Raw genomic sequence first — 8,536 nt, forward strand, 5'->3', positions numbered from 1 at the left:
CTCCCTGTTCTTACAACTACACACAGCGTCAGGGTTCACCCACCTTCCTGAGGTGCTTTTTCTCATAGAGTGGGCTCCCTTCAGTTGCCCTTCCCACTGGGGCAGGCTTCTCTCAGTGGTTCTTCCAAATCTCCTGCCCCAACCCGAACCCAACCTTGCTTGGCTCAACACAGTCCCCGCTCCTTCCTCTCCCTGCAGGCCTGGCTGCTATTCCTTCCACTGGGGTATGCCTGAGCAGGTCACCCACTCCTCCTCCACTTCCGCCCACTGGGCTTCTGTGTGCGCCCCTCACCACTTCTCTTGCTTCCTGCAGTTGTCAGTGGTGCCTCCCTCCCCCACCACACTCTTTCCCCAGGTTCCTTGCCACAGCTGCACTAACCTGGGCCATCAGGCTTGCAATGAGGAAGCCCTGGTGTGGGAGGGGAGGAGGATCTAATGTGTCCCCTTGCTCCCCAGCCAATTCACTTATAGCCCCGTTGTAATCATGGGACCAAATGACATGGGCTGCCTAGGGTTGCCAACTTTCTAATTCCACAAAACCGAACACCCCGGCCCCGCCCCCACTCGTTCCATCCCCCCTCCCTCTGTCACTCATTCTCCCCCATCCTCACTCACTTTCACCGGGCTGGGGCAAGGGGTTGGGATATGGGGGGGGAGGGGTAAGGGCTCCAGCTGGGAGTGTGGGCTCTGGGGTGGGGCCGGGGATGAATGGTTTGGGGTGCGGGAGGGGTCTCCAGGCTGGGGCTGAGGGATTTGGAGTGCAGGAGGGAGCTCCAGGCTGGGGCTGAGGGGTTTGAAGTGTGGAAGGGGGTGCAGACTCTGGCTGGCGGTGCAGGCTCTGGGGTGAGGCAGAGGAGGAGGGGTTTGGGACGGGTCTCCAGGCAGGGGCTGAGGGGTTCAGAATGTGTGAGGGGGTGCAGGCTCTGGGGTGGGGCTGGAGATGAGGGGTTTGGGGTTCAGGAGGCGGCTCCAGGCTGGGGCTGAGGGGTTCAGAGTGCGGAAGGGGGTGTGGGCTCCATCTGAGGGTAGAGGCTCTGGGGTGGGGCTAGGGATGAGGGGTTTGGGGTGCAGGAGAGGGCTGGAGCAGGGTGTTGAGGTGTTGGGGGGTTGCAGGCTCCAGGAGGAAGTTTTGGTACAGGAGGGGACTCCGGGCAGGGGCAGGGGGTTGGGGTGTGGGAGGGGATTTGGGGTGCAGGGTCCCAGCGGCACTTACGGCGACTTCCAGGAAGCGGCTGTCAGATCCCTGCGGCCCCTAGGTGTATAGGCGGCCAAGGAGGCTCTACACGCTCAGCTGCCATCACATCTGCAGATGCCACCCCCGCAGCTCCCATTGGTTGCGGTTCCCGGCCAATGGGAGATGCTTAGCCCACACTCGGGGCATGGACAGCGCGCAGAGCCTACCTGGCGGCCCATGAGCCTAGGGGCCACGGGGACCCGGTGGCTGCTTCCGGGAGCCGCACGGAGCTAGGGCAGGCAGGGGGCTTGCCTTAGCCCCGGGCCCCCGCTGCTCCGCTGACTGGACTTTTAATGGCCCAGTCAGTGGTGCCGACTGGAGCCGCCAGGGTCCCTTTTCGAGCGGGCGTTCCAGTCGAAAACCAGACACCTAGCAAACCTAAGCCTGCCTTCAGAGGAGAGAAAGACCAACATATTTAAGGCCTAGGAGTAGACTCTGGCCAGGGAATGTTCAAAGGGCTAAAATCACTTGAGCTGGTAGTTTACCATTTTTCCAGCACATTTAAATAAACAAATATAAACCCCTCCCCCAATTCAATCTCTTCTTCTCCAGCCCCAACACTGTCATCTCATTGCTGGGATCCTGGCTGGCTGCTCACCCCAAAATTCCCCTTACCTGTCCTAACATGCCAAGGGCTCCAGGACTGAGGGACTGGTTCAGAGGTTGCTCAGCAGCTTTGGCCTACCTCACTCCTCCACATGCTGCTGACCAGCAGAAAGGCTTGTTCTCCCCTCTACTTGTCCCTTGCTGTGCCAGAGGAGTTTCTCCTGGGCAGGGGCCTGGAGAAGCAGTGCACAATGCTATAGCACAAGGGTTCGCAAACTTTTTTTTACTGGGCCCACCCTTTGAAAATATTTCGGGCTGTGCTGACCCACACCCCAAAAAAAACCCGATGAGCCGTTTACCCCACCCCCCTTCCATGCCACGCCACGCCATGCCACTCTTCCTTCTGCACTGCTGCTGGAAGTGGCACTGCCTTCAGAGCTGGTCACCTGGCCAGCAGTCATCGCTCTCCAGACACCCAGCTCTGAAGGCAGTGCAATACCGTGACCCTCCCTCTACAATAGCCTTGTGACCCCCTTTTGGGTCCGGACCCCCAGTTTGAGAAACGTCACTCTAGCAAGTGGGGCCCATCCGCATTGTGCAGTGCATGCCCCTAGGTGGCAGTGTTGTACACAATGGTCTCAAGGTGCTCTCAGCCAATGTAGAAAAAGAACACAAACAGTGGGACTTAAAAGCAAGCAACCCTCCAGTCAGCTCCAGAAACCACTGTTGTGAACTGTTGTGATTTTAGCACAAGTCTTGCAAAATCTGTTTCCTTCAGCCTCAGCTCCTGGAGTCCTGGGATTAGGTCAGAATCTTAGTTTTCATTTATTTAAAAAATATTTCTAGCCTTGTTAATTGCAGAGAAATGCTGGAAAAGGTGGCCCAAGAGTGTGCTAGAGCCTCAGAGGTCAGAAGGAAAAGAACTAGAACCCCAAATGTATTACATTAAAAGTCTCATGATTTTTAAACATTTAGGATTGGCAATACTAAGGGTATGTCTACACTACGGGATTAATCTGAATTTACAGAATTCGATTTTGGAAACAGATTGTATAAAGTCGAATGTATGCGGCCACACTAAGCACATTAATTCGGCGGTGTGCGTCCATGTACCGGGGCTAGCGTCGCTTCCCGGAGCGTTGCACTGTAGGTAGCTATCCCATAGCTATCCCATAGTTCCCGCAGTCTCCTCCACCCTTTGGAATTCTGGGTTGAGATTCCAATGCCTGATGGGGCCAAAAACATTGTCGCGGGTGGTTCTGGGTACATCCTCCCCCTCTCTCCAGGGAAGCAACGGCAGACAACCATTTCGCGCCTTTTTCCTGGGTGAACAGTGCAGACACCATCCCACGGCAAGCATGGAGCCCGCTCAGCTCAAGACAGCAGTCATGAACATTGTAAACACCTCGCGCATTATTGTGCAGTTTATGCTGAACTAGAACCTGCAAAACAAGGCGGCGAGGAGTAGGCTACGGCAGCACGGCGGCGAGAGTGATGAGGACATGGACATGGAGTTCTATCAAACCACGGGCCCCGGTGCTTTGGAGATCATGCTGTTAATGGGGCAGGTTATAGCCGTGGAACGCCAATTCTGGGCCCGGGAAACAAGCACAGACTGGTGGGACCGCATAGTGTTGCAAGTGTGGGACGATTCCCAGTGGCTGCGAAACTTTCGCATGCGTAAGGGCACTTTCATGGAACTTTGTGACTTGCTTTCCCCTGCCCTGAAGCGCCAGAATACCAAGATGAGAGCAGCCCTCACAGTTGAGAAGCGAGTGGCGATAGCCCTGTGGAAGCTTGCAACGCCAGACAGCTACCGGTCAGTCGGGAATCAATTTGGAGTGGACAAATCTACTGTGGGGGCTGCTGTGATGCAAGTAGCCAAAGCAATCGCTGAGCTGCTGCTACGAAAGGTAGTGACTCTGGGAAATGTGCAGGTCATAGTGGATGGCTTTGCTGCAATGGGATTCCCTAACTGTGATGGGGCGATAGATGGAACCCATATCCCTATCTTGGCACCGGAGCACCAGGGTACCCAGTATATAAACCGCAAGGGGTACTTTTTAATGGTGCTGCAAGCACTTGTGGATCACAAGGGACGTTTCACCAACATCAACGTGGGCTGGCCGGGAAGGGTTCATGACGCTCGCGTCTTCAGGAACACTACTCTGTTTAAACGGCTGCAGCAAGGGACTTACTTCCTGGACCAGAAAATAACCGTTGGGGATGTTAAAATGCCTATAGTTATCCTTGGGGACCCAGCCTACCCCTTAATGCCATGGCTCATGAAGCCATACAAGGCAGCCTGGACAGGAGTCAGGAGCTGTTCAACTACAGGCTGAGCAAGTGCAGAATGGTGGTAGAATGTGCATTTGGACATTTAAAAGGTCGCTGGCGCTCGTTACTGACTCGGTCAGACCTCAGCCAAACCAATATCCCCATTGTTATTGCTGCTTGCTGTGTGCTCCACAATCTCTATGAGAGTAAAGGGGAGACCTTTATGGTGGGATGGGAGGCTGAGGCAAATCGCCTGGCTGCTGATTATGCGCAGCCAGACACCAGGGTGATTAGAAGATCACACCAGGAAGTGCTGAGCATCAGAGAAGCTTTGAAAACCAGTTTCATGACTGGCCAAGCTACGGTGTGAAAGTTCTGTTTGTTGAAAACCCACCCCCTTGATTGACTCATTCCCTGTAAGCAAACCACCCTCCCTCCTTAAATCACAGCTTGCTTTTAAAGGAAATAAAGTCACTATCGTTTAAAAATCATTTATTCTTTATTAATTGATTATAAACATAGGGAGGGAACCGACAAGGTAGCCCGGGTGGGGTTTGGGAGGAGGATAGGAGGGAAGTAAAAGGCCACTGAAAAAATTCAATATAATGACAGCCTTTTGGTTGGGCTGTCCACTGGGGTGGACTGGGAGGGTGCACAGAGCCTCCCCGCCCCCCGTGTTCTTACACGTCTGGGTGAGGAGGCTATGGAACATGGTGAGGGGGGAGGAAGGTTATACAGCGGCTGCAGCGGCACTCTGTGATCCTGCTGCCGTTCCTGAAGCTCCACCAGATGCCAGAGCATGTCCGTTTGATCACGCAGCAGCCCCAGCGTTGCAGCCTGCCACCTCTCATCTTGAGCGTCCCTCATGACCTCACGTTCACTGGCATCTTTCCTGTACTTAGATACCGTGTCCTTCCACTCATTCAAATGAGCTCTTTCATTGCGGGTGCATTCCATTATTTCCGAGAACATCTCGTCTCGCGTCCTCTTTCTTCACCGCCTTATCTGAGATAGCCTTCAGGACGGAGGAGGGAGGCTTGAAAAATTTGCAGCTGCTGGAGGGATGGAAAAACGGAGAGAAGTATTTAAAAAGATACATTTTATAGAACAATGCTTATACTCTTTCACGGTGAACAACACTATTCACATTACATAACACATGTGATTTCAGTACAAGGTCGCATTTTGCATCTTAATATTGAGTGCCTGTGGCTTTGGTGTTAGAGATCACAGACGCAGGTCCGGGCAACAGAATTCGGCTTGCATCAGCCATGGTAAGCCATTGTCTTTCGGCTTCTGCGCCCTCCTTTCCCACATACCAAGCAAAGCCCGTTGAGTGCTGTGGTTTTCCTGTTAACCTTCAGCAGCAGAAAACAAACTAACATCCCCACCATCCAATTCTCTGGGATGATCGCTTTATCCCTTCCCCCACCGCATGGCTGGTATCAGGGAAGATCCCTGCAGAAACCAAACTAACACCCCCCCCCCCCCGCCCGCCATGAATTATCTGGGATGATCGCTGTACCCCTCCCCCCACTGCGTGGCTGGTATCAGGGAAGATCCCTGCTAGCCAAACGTGAAAAGCTCAGCGCCAATTCCCCCCACCACCCCTGCGCTTGGCTAACTGCAGGGAAGGATTTCTTTTCAGCCACAGGCAAACAGCCCAGTAGGAACGGCCACCTCTGTCCCCTTAATTAAATTCCCGTATTTCAACCAGGTTACCATGAGCGATATCACTCTCCTGAGGATTACACAATGAGATAAAGAACGGATGTTGCTTGAATGCCAGCAAACACCGGGACCATATGCTGCCAGGCTTTGTCATGCAATGATACCAGATTACTTGCTACTAGCATGGCGTGGTCAAGTGTCCTACCATGGAGGACAGAATAAGGCTGCACTGCCCAGAAACCTTCTGCAAAGGCTTTTGGAGTACCTCCAGGAGAGCTTCATGGAGATGTCCCTGGAGGATTTCCGCTCCATCCCCAGACACGTTAACAGACTTTTCCAGTAGCTGTACTGGCCGCGAATGCATCCCAAGTCCTCAGGGCAAAGTAATCATTAAAAAACGCTTGCTTTTAAACCATGTTTTATATTTTAAAAGGTAAACTCACCTGAGGTCCCTTCCATGGGGTCATGGTCTTGGGTACTGGCTTGGGAGGCTTGGGAGGGTACTTCAGTCAGGCTGAGAAAAAGATCCTGGCTGTTGGGGAGAACGCAGTGCTGTGTGCTCTCCGCAAGCTCGTCCTCCTCCTCCTCCTCCTCCTCCTCCTCTTCCCCGTCCGCAGAATCCTCAGGTGTGGCTGATGAGATTACCCCCACCTCGGAATCCTCGGTCAGAGGTGGGGTATTGGTGGAGGCCCCCCCTAGAATTGCATGCAGCTCAGCATAGAAGCGGCATGTCTGCGGCTCTGACCCGGAGCGACCGTTTGCCTCCTTTGTTTTCTGATATGCTTGTCTGAGCTCCTTGACTTTCACGCGGCACTGCTCTGAGTCCCTATTGTGGCCTCTCTCCATCATGCCCTTGGAGATTTTTTCAAAAGTTTTGGCATTTCGTCTTTTCGAACGAAGTTCTGCTAGCACTGAATCCTCTCCCCATATAGCCATCAGATCCAGTACCTCCCGTACAGTCCATGCTGGTGCTCTTTTTCGATTATCGGCCTGCATGGTTACCTGTGCTGATGAGCTCTCTGTGGTCACCTGTGCTCTCCTGTGCTGGGCAAACAGGAAATAAAATTCAAATGTTCGCGGGGCTTTTCCTGTCTACCTGGCCAGTGCATCCAAGTTCAGATTGCTGTCCAGAGCGGTCATAATGGTGCACTGTGGGATAGCTCCCGGAGGTCAATACCATCGAATTGCGGCCACACTAACCCTAATTCGAAATGCCAATATCGATTTTGGCACTACTCCACTCATCGGGGAGGAGTACAGAAATCAATTTTAAGAGCCCTTTGTTTCTAAATAAATGGCTTCGTTGTGTGGACGGATGCAGGGTTAATTCGATTTAACGCTGCTAAATTCGAATTAAACTCATAGTGTAGACCAGGCCTAACTCATCAGTGGAGGGAGAACAATGCTGTCTCAGACCACAAGGAGAGTGGAGGAAGTGCTACCTGTGCTTTTAGCATAGGTGGGGCAATTGCTCTCCCTTGATTTCCTCTTTATTTTATCCCTGTTAATAAGAATACAGATACTGGTCTGACCCTGCAGATCTTTACTCACATGACCTGTCCAGGTGAGGTCCTCTTTCTTAGATGTTCAGCTGATTCTCAGGGTAGCCAGATTTGGAGTCTGGAAAGAAATTTTCCTCCAGGTCAGACTGGCAGGGACCTTGGAGTTTTTTTGCCTTCCTGTGCAGCATGGAGCACAGATCATCTGCGAGGATCATTTGGGCCTATCCCACCAAATCCCACCTTTAGCAAGGTTTGTGGTGGATTCTCCCGCTACTGGCAATTTTTAAATAAAGATCTGTTGTTTTTTTATTAAAAAAATACGCTCTAGCCATTACTTTGGGAAGGTTCTCTGGCCTGTCTTACGTAGGCGGTCAGAGTAAATGATCACAGTGGTCCCTTCTGACCTTGGAATTTATGAATCTCTTAATTCCTTGCCATTGCAGGGGCCTTGGGCATTGGTTGCACCTCGGTCTTTCCTATTCTCTGCCTGTGGTACACCACAGTTTGGTCTCCCAAGGATTGGATTGCTTGATTCTAACCCAAATAACTGGGTTCAACCAATGGACAGCAGGGTGAAAACTAACGGCCTGTAATACACAGGAGGTCAGACTAGATGAACTATTATGATTCCTTTGACATTAAACGCTATTAAATCTATGGGAGACTGACCTGCAAGAAAGAAAACAGCAAAGAACAATATTTCAAAATAAAATCCATTACAGTGAGGCCGTCAAAAAGTCCTAGACCTTCCAAGAAAAAAAGTTTCCTACAAAAGTGGCGTGTAATATAATAGGGCAGAGATACACACAATTTACATTGATTACTGCCAAAATTGCTGACTGATGACAGATATCGTACTTTCATATGAGCAATGAGAAAAATAGCTGAATAGCACAAAAATTTAAATCTATGGGGTTAAAATTCCAAAATTATAGATTCTTTTTTTAAGAATGTCATCATCTAAATCTGTTTTGATACTTTCATACCAATTCTGATCGCATGCTGGTTTAGCCCCATTGACTTCAGTGGGGTTAGGTCTGACTTATACCATTGAAAGGAAGGTCAGGGTCAGCCCTCTTTTAACATAAATTTCTAGGGGATTAGAGCTAGTCAAAAAAATTCCATCAAAGATTTTTCTGATGACTTGTTGAGCAAAAGAAATTTTCATGGAAAAATATCTTTTTTTCAAATACCATTTTCAAAACAAAAATGTTCATGGTATGCTTTTGGTCAGATTTCACTGGGCGGACTGCCCCCTCCTTTTCTCTCACTTTTTTAAGAGAAAGTAAAATAGCGCAACACTTTG

Source organism: Terrapene carolina, unplaced genomic scaffold (assembly GCF_002925995.2).
Source record: "Terrapene carolina triunguis isolate 2854851 unplaced genomic scaffold, T_m_triunguis-2.0 Scaffold838, whole genome shotgun sequence".
Classification (NCBI taxonomy): Eukaryota; Metazoa; Chordata; order Testudines; family Emydidae; genus Terrapene; species Terrapene triunguis.